Consider the following 15,456-nt stretch of genomic DNA (forward strand, 5'->3'; position numbering starts at 1 on the left):
TAATCTAAACACTACCCCAAGGTACACTTAGAAACTTTTCAATTTCCCCCAATTTTCCCTTTTTAAAAATGGGATTGTTTTTATGCTGAGCCTCATAAAATGACTCCATTGCATTCTGCGTGTCAATGCATGAGCAAAGCAATGTTTGCAATGCTTTGGGCAGTTTAGAACCTAGACACTATTCTTGTACATGTGGTTAACAACTTACGTCCCTCCACAGTATTCAATCTTCTCATGTCAGAGCCTAATAAATCAATTATTCTGCACACCACAGCATAGTTAACTTACTCAAAAGACTTCCTTAATTCAGTACTGCCAAAAAGCATTTGAAAGCAGCAAATCCCAGAAATCTTAGTGACTTCTAAATCAAGCTAATGAAACTCATGTATTTATACAATCCAGGAATGTCGGTGGCATGTGGCTTACACCTCAAGCCAGCTCTGTTGGTGGATAAACCAGGAGTGGCAGCATGCCACTTTCCTTCTTCTTTTTCTGCACTTCACATTACCACTACTTTGATTTTTACCACAGCTGATTCCCTTTCTAGGAAACTTTCCAAGCTCTTTCTCACCCTGCACAAGAGTTGCCTTCCCCCTGCCCCCTCACTTAGAATACCCACCACCAACATTATCATATATTTCTTATACTGTTTAACAACTTCATCAATGGCTTTAATAAAAACAACAGAAGGCATGCCTCTTAAATTTGTAAAATGACCCTAAAATGAAAAATTAATCTTATAAGAATCTTAAATTTCAGAAACTTCCTGAGAAAAAAAAGAAAATATTTATTATTGAAATTCTGTAAACAAAACTTTTTTCAAAATATGCATTAAGAAAAGATGGTATAAAACATAGCAAAATAAAATTATGGTTATATTTCATTAATAAAATTAATAAATACCTATTAAAAATCTATAGATAGACCTCCATATAAAATCTTTCTGTACTTGCCAATTTCTATTCAATCATTATGTAGCACTTTAATAACAAAAATATTATTTTAAAAAATTCCTCATGATTAAAATGCATTTTTTTAAAAAATCAAAGATACTGACCACCCAGAACTGATTTCTATAAGCAAAATGCCATTTGACAGAAATAAAATTTTAAATTTCTAACACTTAAGATTTAAAAGATAAAATCTGTAAATACAAAATATTTGTTTTTGAAGATTTGGCTTAATAGTAATACAGTTGAATAGGCCTTAGATATTTTAATTAATGGTCATGAGATTTGCCTGCCAAAAAAAGCTGATAGTTCATAGGAGGTTATTTCAACTAATGAGGCTTATAAAAGAGGGTGCTGAGCTATTCTCTTTTTTCAGCAAACCCAGGATGAAAGAGCACAGGTGACAGTAAGATTACAGACTAACAGGATTAATATAGTGGAGTATGTCCAACAGTTAAAGAGCCAAATAGAGGCATTCAAGCCAAAGGTAGGGGCAAATTGGCAGAGAGCTACTGACAGGATCCTGCAGTGAATGGTTACTAGGGGTGGTTTTTATGACCCCTTGCAACTTCAACAATTTATGATTTCAAGTTGCAATGGAATTGGGAATGACAACTATGGTTTCCTGTTGAGTCAGACATGTATTTACCCATGATGGGGTGGGATCAGTGTAATAAGAATAATGAGGTAGGCAGGAGAAATACTGGATTTTAGTGATAGCCTTGAGCAAGGTGCTTAGCCTGCAGTTGAACTCTAGTTTCTTCATCTGCTTGTATTTAGTGTTATGCCACCCAGGGGAACTGGATGTTTACATGCACAATTGCATCTATTCCTGCACAATACTACATTAAAGCTGTCATTTATCTTTAATTTATGGTTGACAGAACTGAGGCTCAGTGATCTAGTAAATAGTACCTATAGTTTTTTCCAGTTAGCGTTCCTTGATTCACTGTATATGGGACAGTTCCAGCCACCCCAAATTGACAATCCAATCAGATAAGGTCTGATTCATCCAACAATTCCTCATGTTTTCCATATAATACTTCTTTTATCCATGAATATACAGCTTGCTCAGTATTGTTAATAAAACAATAGACTTTACGTAGGAAATAAAAAGGACATGGTGCAGGAATGGAGAATGATTCTTTTATTCAGAGCTAAAGCAATCTGCTTGACATTTCTCACATATTTTTAGATATACTCCATTGTAACAATTATAATGGATTTTGGGGGGAAATTAACTTGAAAAGAGATAATAAAACAATTTTATCTGAAAAAAAATCCATTTCTAATTAATTGGTATCAATTGAATTTTTTTTCTCTCCTGGGACACTGTTCCCAGTGTCCTCAGGCCCCAGCCACTTAAAAGGGGGGTGAACCCTAATAGCAGTCAGTTTCATTAAGTCTTCTTAACATATGAATATGCTGTTCTTTAAAAATATATAATATTTTTAACTTGCATTTTCTATTTACTTATAGGTAAATAGAGAACTTCTGCTAAGGTAGGAGAAGTGAATGCCAAGTTCAGCTCAATTCAGTTTAGTTGTGCGAAAGGCTAAAATTACAGGAACAGCATGTAGAAATAATTGACAGCTGAAGTGTATGTTCCTACGAAACCTCACTTCAGGAAAGCTGTGATTGCTCTTAATGGCATTTTCTAAAAAAGAAAAAAAAAAGGTCTTGTTAATTTTCAAGATATTTTTAAACACTCAATTACTTTTAAAACAATCAGCACCATTATGAACTCCCAGGAGGCCCTGAATTAAGAAATGAATACCTTTATTTCGTAACATTTTATAAAACACTCACTGCGGACAATAAATATCAAATCTACTAGGGGCCTAGGTAATGCATGCAACACAAGTCCTGGAAAAATGAAAACTAAAGATGATTAGATAATTAATCATGATTAAATTTCTCAATTGATCTTAAAAGAGCTAAACACAAGAGCAGTCCATAGTTTTATCTTCTACTTGCAGCCTTTTGCTACTTCAACCCCCTACAGATTAAAGGGGTTTACTTGCTGAGTAAACCATTTGGAGAAGAACCAACTATGACAGGTGGAGAGACTACATTTCTTTTTTTTTTTTAATATGATTTTCAATTAGACCACTCATAATACAGTGAAGTAAAATAAACTGTTTATGAATAAAGATTGTACTAGAATTGACATTTCAGTTGCACGTATCAAACCTACTCATACTTATAGCTTAAATACAATGCATATTTGTAACTGCTAATAATCACTATCAAGCATGACCCTATTTTTAATCTTTTCAATGACCTTCCACAGGTCATTGTTCTGCCTCAGCTCTGTAAAAGCTCAGAATCTGGTCTATGTTTATTGGCTCTTTCATAAGCACTTGGAGCACGTACAAATGCTATGCTTTATTACCCTAAATACAAACCAGGGTTTGGCTTTTCTGTGTCTTCACAGTGAAAACATCTTCCAGAAATGTTCCTCTTCTGGGAGTTGGCAGCAACAGTGAAATCTGGCTTCTGGCAAAAGGGCATTCTCTAAAGAGTGCCATTTCCTCGGAATTACAATTGTATCCACCTTCAATTCCATTCAATTGTATCAAAATTCAGGATATTTGTTGAAACTGATCCTGATAGTATAGGAGTGGTGGGAAATTCATCCCTTATCATTTTTCAAAGATACCTTTCAATCATTCTTTCATTCTTCCATGTATTTGACAACATTTTATTGAATGTTTACCACTCAGTAAAGGTTATCTGATACACTTCATGATTACAAGAGAAAAAAAAAAAAATCATTGCTTCTTTTGAAATATTTATGTCTCATTACTTATGTGGTTACCACATTAAACAAAATAAAACATATTTTTGTGACTTTAAGAGTATGCCTACAAGCAGCACAATATCTGACCAATTTAATGAAGGGCATATGCTTCAAGCCCTTCATGACACCCATTTGGTGTCATGACAAAAGATAAAAATATAGAAGTTTTGAATGAAATAACCTGATACCCTGGTGACACACATACAGACTTAAGCATATATGTGAAAAAACATGCATTTAGTATTGGTGCTGTTCACTAATTGTAACCTAAAATATGGAATAAAATATGAGCACTAATTAATCCAATGACAATTCTTACATGGTTACAGTTAAAGAGAGCAAGTTGGGAAATAAGTTCTGCGACAAGGTTTGCCAGAGTACAAACTATTTCTCACCATAACCAAAAGTTAAGATTGCCTACTGTCAATGTTATATGAACATATCACGGCTTTATTAAGTAAATCTCTTATTACACCCAAATGTACAGATTTATAATACAGACTCTCTTCTCCCTCTTCTCCTAACTATTTCCAATGAGTTGTTCAAATCTGAGATTAAATGGCACCTTCTCAGTGATTCTTTCTTTGAATTCTCAAGCTAGATTAGGTTTCCCTATAATGCCTTTACTTTCTTTGAAGCATCTCCCACAATTTCAAATTAATAAATACCTAATTTTTTTGACCAATATTCATCTTCCACTTTTAAATTTGATTTCAGTAAGCAGTTGACTTGTCTGTCTTCTTTACCAATGTATTCATGAGCTTAGGAGAGTAACTGTAACTTAGTAGATGTTCCATGCATATTGTTGAAAAAGTTGCTGAAATAACTCAAACCTCAGGGCAGGACCTCATATTCAAAAGGAACTTTAAATACAGCATTGCTTGTTATACTTGGTGATATTACATAATCTCATTTCTTTTCTTGAAAAGGTTAAATTGACAAATTAAAATTTCAGATTGTTATGTCAAATTCATCTTTAGAATTATTTATATCAGGTCAGTCAAGACAGATTATATTACAGAATACTACAATACTACAGAATACACTTTCTTCTCATCAGCACAAGGAAAATTCTCCAGGAGAGACCACATGTTAGTCTCAGTAAATTAAAAAAAAAATTATTTTAAGTATATTTTCAGACCACAGTGAATTAAAACTAGAAGTCAATAACAAGAAAAACTTTAAAAACAATACATATACATGGAAATTAAATAACATGCTCCTGAGCGACCTATGAATGAAAGACAAAAGTCAACAGGAATTCAAAAAAGTCCTTGAAGCTAATGAAAATAAAGACATTGTACCAAAAGCTGTGGGATGCTGCAGAAGCACTACTAAGAGGAAAGTTTATTACAATATATGCTTACATCAAAAGAATAGAAAGACTTCAAATAAACAATCTAATGTTACACTTCACAGAAATAGAAAAACAAGAACAATACAACCCCAAAATTAGTAGATGGAAAGAAATAATTAAGATTAAAGAATAACTAAACAAATAGAGACCAAAAAATGAAACAAAAGATCAACCAAACCAATAGTTGTTTTTCTTGAGAAGATAAAATAGACAAAACATTAGCTAGACAAACTAAAGAAAGAAGAGACAAAACCCAAATAACAAAAATCAGAAGTGATAAAGGAGACATTAAAACCAATACCATGGAAATACAAAGAATCATTAGAGACTATTATGAACAACTGTATGCCAACAAATTTGAAAACCTGGAGGAAATGGATAAATTTCTGGACACATACAAACTACCAAGACTGAACCAAAAAGAAACAGAAAACCCAAACAGGCCAGTAACGAGCAATGAGATTGAAGTAGTAATCAGCAGTCTCCCAACAAAGAAAAGCCCAGGACCAGATGGTTTCACTGCTGAATTCTACCAAACCTCTAAAGAGGAATTAAAACCAATAATCTTCAAACTATTCCCCCCAAAATTGAAACAAATAAATTTTGTGAGGCCAGCATTACCCTGATACCAAAATCAGACATACACCGAACAAAAAAATGAAAATTATAGGTCAGTATCTTTGATGAACATAGACATAAAAATTTTCAACAAAATATTAGCAAACAGAATACAGCAGCACATCAAAAAGATCATACCTCAGGATCAAGTGAGATTTAACCCAGGGATGCAAAGATGGTTTAACATATACAAGTCAGTAAATGTGATATACCACATCAACAAAATAAAGGATGAAAACCACATGATTATCTCAACAGATGCAGAAAAAGCACTTGACAAAATTCAACATCAGCCCATGATAAAGACTCTCAACAATTTAGGAATAAAAGGAAAGTATCTCTACACAATAAAAGCCATATATGACAGACCTACCAGTAACATCACCCTGAATGGGGAACAGCTGAAAGCTCTTCCCTTAAAAACAAGAACAAGACAAGGAAGTACCAGCCAGAGCAATCAGGCAAGAAAAAGAAATAAAGATTGGATCTTTATTGGAAGATAAAGATTGGAAAAAATGAAGTCAAAATGTCCCTGTTTACAGATGGCATGATTCTATATATAGAAAAACCTAAAGACTCTACAAAAACATACATTGGGGAAATGACAGTCTCTTCAATAAATGATGCTGGGAAAACCAGATGTCCATATGTATAAGAATGAAACTAGACTTGCACCTCTAACCATATACCAAAATCAACTCAAAACAGATTAAAGACCTAAATACAAGATCTGAGATTATAAAAGTCCTAGAAAAAAACATAGTGGAAACACCTCAGGATGTAGGACTGGGCAAAAATTTTATGAATAAGATCTCAAAAGCACAGACAACAAAATAAAAAAAATAAATAAACAAATGAGATTATATCAAACTAAAAATCTTCTGCACAGCAAAGGAAATAATCAACAGAGTGAAAACACAACCTACAGAGTGGGAGACAATATTTGCAAACTATACATCAGGCAAGGGATTAATATCCAGAGTATACAAGGAACTGAAACAACTTAACAGTAAACAAACAAACAAACAACAAAAAAACCAAGTAACCCAATTAAAAAATGGGCAAAGAAACTGAATAGACATTTCTCAAAGAAAGACTTACAAACGACCAACATATACATGAAAAAATGCTCAACATCACTAAACATCAGGGAAATACAAATCAAAACTACATCAAGATATCATCTTACCACAGTTAGACTGGCTATTATCACAAATTCAGAGAATAACAAATGCTGGTGAGGATGAAGAGAAAGGGGAACACTTCTACACTGTTGGTGGGACTGTTGATTAGTGCAGTGATTATGGAAAACAATATGGTTGTCTTCAAACAACAACAGATAGAACTGCCATATGATCCAACAATCCCACTCCTGGGTATATACCTAAATGAATGGAAATCATCATGATGAAGGGATACCTGCACTCCCATGCTTACCACAGCACTATTTACAATAGCCAAGATATGGAACCCACATAAATGTCCATCACTGGATGACTGGATGAGGAAATATGGTATATATACACAATGGAATACTATTCTATCATAAAATAGAATGAAATTCTATCATTTGCAGCAACCTGGATGATCCTAGAGAACATTATGTTAAATGAAAATAAGCCAGGCAGAGAGAGAAATGCTGCATGTCCTCACTTATAAGTGGGAGCTAATAAATAAATAAGAAAGAAAGAGAAAGAGAGAAAGAAAGAAAAAGAAAGAAAGAAGGAAGGAAGAAAGGAAGGAAGAAAAGAAAAGAAAAGAAAAAAAATGACAGTGATATGTTGAACTTTCAAAAGGAGAGAACAGAACTGTGGTTACTAGAGGTGGGAAAGGGAGAGATGTCCCTGGGTTGCCCGAGCGTTAATATGGTGTGGGAGGGAGAACTGAACAATAATAAAATCTATATAAGAAAATTTATTGGAAAAGGAATATCATAAGTTAGTGAGTTTTGTTTAAACTTAATTATATTGCTTTAAAAACAATCCACTTTACTTGGGAAGAGAATCCTTGTGTTTCAAATTTATATTTTATTTTAAATACAATAATAGCAACCCTCCTTAAATATACTAATTAGATATTTCATCATTTATTTAAAAAATCTAATCCATGGCATTAAAGATTCAGGAACATTGGGACAATGATGGTCTTTGTTAGAATGAAACATTCTGGCAAGGGCTCCTATTTTAGTTTATTTAAGTTCCAACATACTAATAAGACAGTCTGGCTTTTACAAATGGATCATTGAGTCTTAATCCTAGATCTGAGACTCTCTGCTGATTACTAAGTTTCTAATTTACACAGAAAAATGAGAATGAAAATGGTCAGGCAGCGACAAATAACTTAGGGAGGAATGAAACACAATTGAAAATAATTTCCTCATTATGCCTTTTTTTTTTTTCTGTTTACAGGCAGTTTTCGTACAACTCAGAGAGGGATATACAGAGAGACTACCTCATTTAATAATACATTTTTCTGATAGTAAAAAGTAAAAAGTCTTATGAGCAATTGACTTCTTTTCACTTATAAATGTCTCTGCAGATTAATTTTTGCTGCTATTTAATGAGGCAGATTATGAAACTCACTTATCAATTTGTCAAGTTTCCATCTATGGTAATCGTTGAGGTGTCTCTTTCTTGAATTACTACCTGTTCATCACTGACAGAGCCAATCATGCAATTCTAAAATGACTTGATCACAAGGTTCATATAAATTTTGAAACTAAACCTATTTAATAATACCAGAACTAGAATAACCCCCTAAAGGAGAAATTAAACTTCAGTATCTTCTCAGGTTAAGTTTTTCATATGATAGTGTTACTGTCTTTCCAATCCCTACAGCTACCTCCATTGTCATTATCCTGCTAAATAAAGAGCTCACTGAGTTCAGATTATATAAAAAAAATCACCGTAGAATGTATTTCACATACTGACCTGACTCTAAAAAATTGCCAGATGATAGGATCATGAAAAAGGAATGGAAATGTAACGCATCTACATCATGAGAAGGTGAGTTAGATTGCAATAGGTAAGGTAAAAAAGAGGTAATTTTTTTAAAGTATTTAAATATTAAATATATGAATCAATACTAACTTTCGAGATTTATTCTCAGACCAGAATAATTTGTGCAGTAGGGGAAAAAAGAGAATTGAAACAAAGTAATGGAAGATAAAGACAAAGTTAATAGTGGGAGTCATATTCTTTATATCAAGCATAGTTGGTGCTTGATAAAGACATGTTCCATACATGAATGAGCATGTGAATATAAACAAAAATGTAGTAGAGAAGAGTTTTCAAATAGGTAGCCCCTAAGCTAGATTAGGCCTGTAATCTGGATGGTTTGGCCAAAGCAGAGTATTAAAAACAAAATGAACAATGTTTAAAAATCAATAGATTTTACTTAAAATCTCCATGTCTTTAAAAGTAGGAAGACATAGCAACATTCCTGGGAAAGGGGGAAAAAAAGGAAGAACTATGTAGACACATCACAGGCAACAAATAAACCCATGACATTTTCAAATAAAGAAGCCATTCTGTTGTCTAGATATTGTTCTTTTCTAGGTTTTATAATTTGAGGGCTCTTTCTTTAACAAGATAAATAAAATAACTGCATACTGGATAATTTCCTTCTTCAAAACATTTATTTCTTTAGCTTCTAAGACTCTATACATTACTTCTATTTTTCATACCTTACTGACATTTGTTTTCAAAACTGAATAACCTCTTCAGACAAAGTTGCACTTCCACTGATACCTAGCCTGTTTAAGTCATTAAATTTATCCACTTGCTGCAATTTGAGCTTTGTGCCACTTTAAGTAGAAGTTCAACAAAATATTCCAGGGAGAAGAATTACAGGAGAGTGTGCTGTTTTCAAAACAGTAATTTGCCTGTTAATTGAAGGAAGTAAGATGTCTTGGCTGTCGAAAACATGTAGAGTGAATGTATAAAAAATGAGAAAGATGGGTAAAATTGTTCCAAAGTAAATCTTTTCTTCTTTTGGATTTTGTAAAAATTTGAGATGAAAAGCATATTGTTCCCTACTTTTATCATAGCAACTTCATTTTTCCTAGTATTTTTATTCTCTGAAGTTTGTTACATGCAGGTGTTCCTTTAGTAGGAATAGATAGATTTGAAAAATAGGCTTAATCTACTATTTCTTCATGACCTTCTCTCTACCTAGGAATCTGACAAAATCACTGCCCACTAGTTACTGACACATACAATCCTCAAGGAAAGAAAAAAATAAGGGGAGAATTATGCTAGAAAAATTGCAGGCAGCAAATCACCCACCAGGTGCCATCTCAAGAAAGAAGCCATTTGGTTATCTGCATGTTGCCATTTCCTGGGTTTTGTAATAGAGGATTGTTTCTCCACTACTGTAAATAAAGTATTGGACACAGTAGATTATACTTTCCTTTGAAACACTTTATTTCCTCAGCTTCCAGGGTGTCATACACTAGTTCTATTCCATTTCTGACTATTCTCTGTCTCCTTTGCTAGATTCTCTTCTGTTGTGAACTCCAATTGTCAGAATATTCAGCTTTCTTCTCTCTCCTTCATCTAAACTCCTTTTCTGGGCAATTTCTTCTGGTCCTGTGACTTTAATCAACCTGTATGTGATGATGCTTAAGTTTGTATCTCCAGCCCAACTCTCCCTGGAAGTCCTGACTCATTTGTCCACCTGACTATTTGAAATCCAGTTGGATATCTGCTAGGCATGTCAAAATAAAACTTTTGATTTTACGTCTCAAAACCAAAGCCTAAGAATAAAAACCAAAAATATCCACTTCCCCAACTTGCCCCATCCCATCCTCTCCCACCCCTCACAAACAGAGAAAGAGCTCTTCATGTCCATTTTCAACCTGGGCTTCCTCCAGTGACATTACCATTCTCACAATTTAGCAGGTCCAAATGAAGAATGTAATTAATCCTGCTTTCTCCCACTCTCCACAACTAATTTGTCAGCAAGTGCTCTCTGCTATGCATCAAAAATAAATGTGGAATTTAACCACCTCTTGGCTTGAAACTCACAACCACCTAAATCTAAGCCACCACCATCTCTTGTGAGGACTCCTGGGACATCCCAATGGCTTTCCTTTATCCCACTCTCCCTTCTGTATTCTATCTACTATCTACACTAAAGCCAAACTTTTTTTTTTTCTCTAAATAAAAGTCACTCCCATGATCAAAGGATATCGATAACTTCCCATCATATTTAGGACAGAATTCAAATCCTTTTTTATGACCTGAAAAATAGGAGAAGGTATCTGGCCACCTCTCCTGCTGGCCTTCTACCACCTTTCTTCCTGTTCTTGCTCCTCTGGTTACCCAGGTCATCTTATTCTTATCCAAACATATGCATTTGCAGTTTTCATGCTTTGTGATCCTCTTCACCAAAACATTCACATGATTATGTTTCTTATTTCATGCTAGTCTGTGATCAAACATCCCTGTTTCAGAGAAGCCTTCCCCGATTTGTCTTTCTATCTATAAAGTCTTCTTTCACTTTCTAGCACTTTCTATCCCATTTCCCAGGTGTTTTTCTTCACAGGTATTATATTATACATTATATTACATTATATTCACATCATTATCTCTTAATTTGTTGATTGTTGGTCTTCCCCAACAGAAATCATGTTCCATGAGAGCTGGGATTCTATTTTGTTTACACTCACCCATACAGTCTGGCATATAGTTAGTTGGCACCCAAAAAATGGTTGCCGAATGAATGAATGAATTAAATCCTACTGGGTTGAAATACCAGAAAAGTACCATAGTAATTTTTCTAATTCTTTGCCTTATATAAAGAAGTGGAATTTAACTAGTAAAACAATACAAATTTCTCAAAATATTTTAACAAACATACTCTTCTAGAAACAGAAGAGATTTGTAGAGAAGGATTTTTGTCTGTAAATCATTTCTCTATCTTGTCCACATTTACTCTGATATGGGAATGGCTCCTAACATATATATCAGGTCTGGGAAAATTCAAAACAGGTTTTTTATATGCTTGCTAGTCTTAAAGTCCAAACCTATTTCATCCACCTCAACTGAATATGCAACTACCATTTCACGGTACTCTGCTGAAACCTGTGGAAAATAACAAAATGAATCCCAACAACTGATGTTTATAGAGCAGCTTAACTTATACCAGGCAATGTGCTAAAAGCTTTATAGGCACTATATCATTTCAATTCCTGTGACAGCCCATGAGGTATAAGGATTCCTATTCTAGAGATGAGAAAACAGAGTAAATTAGGTAAATTATCCTACATCAGACAGCGGTTAAAGAGTACAGTCAGAACTTGAATCCTTGCCTTTTTGATGGTTATGTCTAGTCGTTAACATAGGTTAATGATTTTCAGTGTAGAGCTCACTGCCACTAGCAGGCCTTAAGGAAACCCTGGTCACACTGATGACTCAACTAATCCAAATACGTAAATCCTCTGTTCCATCATTAGGGATTAACAATACAGAAGAGGCCATTTACCTATGTCTAGAGTGTCTTTACCAGCAGATTATTAAATAGTTATTGAATTACTAAAATTTAATTTACATAAACTAAACTTAGTACTGAATAGAGTTTACTGAGAATTCTAATTTAATATCCTGACGAGAAAGCTGGCTGCTACACAACATGTGGGAATAATGCATACAGCACCCTGTGTGTGAGCACTCACAAAGAGCCAGAATTGACAAAATTTAGGAGGGAGATGCCTTTTCTATCAAAGCTTCTTGGGCACTGATAGAAGTGGAAGAGGTTTTCAAGTACTATTTTTCTTGCTTTAAATAACAAACTCTTATTATTTAAACTTCACTGTTATCAAATTAACTGGTTAAAGGTTCTTTGCCTATCTATGGGTAATGATGCATATTTGAATCAGAACTATTTGTGACCTATAATTCTATTATGGCTACACTTTAATACATCTACACATAGCAAACAAACATGAATCATCTACCCTCCTGTCACAAAGCAGGCAAATGTGTACAGATATCCCACCCTGCTTGAATTCTCATAGGTAGTGATATTTTCATTGTTATCAAGAGTTATTTTTATTTTATTTTATTTTTTTAATTGGAATGGGTTCTGAGGAATTGTGGTCCAAAAATGACTGAGAAGATTTGCTTGGTGTTAACAACACTGTGCTTTCTTTGCTCTAGTGCTTCCTGACCTAGTGTGCAAAAGAGGCACAATCATAAGGCAGGACAGAGTGAGGTAAGTGCAGACAAAGAGGAATAAATAAACTCGCAGGTGAAGTGTCCAAGTGCTGACCCTCGTGCTCAAATACTCCAGAGCAGTAAGCATTAACATTCAGAAATCAGAGGGTACTTCCTCAAGTAAAACAGCAAAGGCCTATTTTTAATTATTCTTTGTATCTTCCAGGGAAAGTTTCTGAATAATTTTTCAAAGAAAAGGAGTATTTTTGTCTCTTTAAGCTTTGGGTTTAAGGCCAAAGTTGTTGAAGGTTGATGGCTCCTTGTAAGTTTCAGGCAAATCCCAGAAGGAAGATGGGAAGACAGTGAATCTACTATCTTGATTCCCTCTGAGGAGCGGCAAGTTTCACTCCCGACCCTCACCTGCACATGGCCACAGGTCTTCAGGACATCCTGTGCAAAGGCCCTGCTCCATACTCTGATGAGTGTTCTGGCTCTCTGAAATCAGACCACAGGACCCACTCTACATTCTGTCTCATTGTGGACTTGTGAAAGAAACCACTGGGAAGGTTTGGTCATTGCAGTTGTAGTTAATGCCTCATATTGTAAGAGAAAATAATCCAGAGAGGATCAACTATTAAAGTGGCAATCAGTGCTACCACTCCTCTTCCAAGTCTCGTGAGCTTTAAGGCAGAAGCACCTAATGCTGATTTATCAGCCTTCACTAAAGTGAAGAAACCACTCTTCTAAGGTTCTGATTGTTGTGAAGAAGTATAAGCAAACAGTAACATCATGGACAATAGAATTTATTGAGTGCTTACTGTGCACCACAGACTCTGGTAAGTGGTTTGTATTCAGTGGCTTGTTCAATACTAACAGCAACCCAGAGCAGTGGGTACTACTGTTATGCCCATATTACAGATTAAAACACTAAATCTTACCGAGAGGTCCACTGGCCATTTCTTGACCATGACACAAGCTCCTAATGTTTTTCTATTCTGTAGATTTGAATTTTTCAACACGTTTTGATTTAAAAATTTATCTCAAGAGCCTTGTATTCACAGTTGCTTTCTTTCTACTGTTAGTAAAAAGGATAGGCTCAAAGGAAATCAGTTGTGTTTAAAGTAATGGATTTAAATTTTTTAAAAAATAAATTTATTTTTATTTTTTAAAAAATATTTATTTTTAGATTTATTTTTTATTGTTAAAAACTTCATTATTTGTTTTGCTGGTGTTATTGACCTGATTCCATATTCCTCTATAGTAATAGAAATGTTTACATATAAAAAGTTGTAAAACAAATCTCATTCTAATTGCAATCAACTAATTTACCAACAAATATAGTAAAATTGCAAAACAAAACAAATCTGTGCAATGTTCTTAAAGTGCAGTTTTCACACACTCAAAACAAGATGTCGTAATCCTGCAAATAATGTGAGGTCACTATGAATTGTTTTACGTAGGGAGGGAAGATGTTGAAAAAGTTGTCATCATTATGTTTAGAGTAAACATTGCTTTACACACAAACAAGATATGGTGACTGTGTATTAAGAGGTCCATAGACTCTTAGGCTGTTTTTCCCCTATTGATCAGGATTGATTTATTGGCTAAGTTTCCCCAATAACTCCCAGCACATATAGAACTGTTTACAAAATCAGCATTATTTTAAGTCTCCACTAAGGTCACCCTTTATATAGACTCAAACAGCACAGAACTTTTAAATTTCTCCATATGCTAAGGCTTACTGGCTATTGTACTCATTATCTTAGCATTCTTATTACTTTCTCTCGAGAAAGTACATCAGGTAAAGTCAGGTAGTTAAAGGGAGTATACTATTGGAATGCAGTGTTATTAAAGCCCTGGAATCCTATTTAAATAAAATAAAACCAAAATTACAGCCAACAGGCTTATTATGCTAGGCGGTGAGGAAGAAAAACATAGTAGATTGTGGAAAACATATGTGTGTGTACACCTCAAGTAGAACACAAAGAGACCTCAGACAAGCATAGATATGTTTGAAGAAATGTAAATCATTTATTATAGTAGATAAAACTGAGAAGGGGCCTCTGATAATTAACATGCATACAGTCATCTTCCATGTATGGAAAAGTCCAAGAGACATTCCCATTTGCAAGAGGGTGGTTATTGGGGATGATGGGCACTGCCTTTGGACAGGATTTATGTATATCCTGGTTGGTTCAGAAGTGTAATTTTTCACTAAATAGGCGGCTTCCCCATGTGTTTTCTATTATCATTTCTACAGTTCCACTACATTTTGCCTGATGGTGTAAAAGTGGAATACTATTCAATTATCAGCCTAACAGTGGGGCTCAGAGACGCCCTGAGCTTCAGCTAGTCATTTTTTTTCTATTGATGGTAGGGGTGAGAGAGTAGGTGTACAAGCACATACATGAAATAAACTTTCCTTTCTACTCAGTTGGAATAAATTATAACGTGTCTGGACAAAATATGTACATGGTTATTTTCAGGACTGATTTGAAGTCATAATGGGTTTTAAAAAGTAAAGCTCAAACAGAAAATAAGCTTGATTATTCTTCTCTCTCTGTTTTTATG

At 34.3% G+C, this 15,456-nt stretch overlaps 1 protein-coding gene across 11 annotated transcripts in view; it reads right to left on the bottom strand.

Moving 5' to 3' along the window:
- LOC134363293 (neurexin-1) overlaps nucleotides 1-15,456 on the bottom strand; it is a 765,130-nt gene that overhangs the window by 444,781 nt on the left and 304,893 nt on the right. The window lies entirely within an intron of this gene.

The sequence above is a fragment of the Cynocephalus volans genome, chromosome 14 (genome assembly GCF_027409185.1).
Source record: "Cynocephalus volans isolate mCynVol1 chromosome 14, mCynVol1.pri, whole genome shotgun sequence".
NCBI lineage: Eukaryota > Metazoa > Chordata > Mammalia > Dermoptera > Cynocephalidae > Cynocephalus > Cynocephalus volans.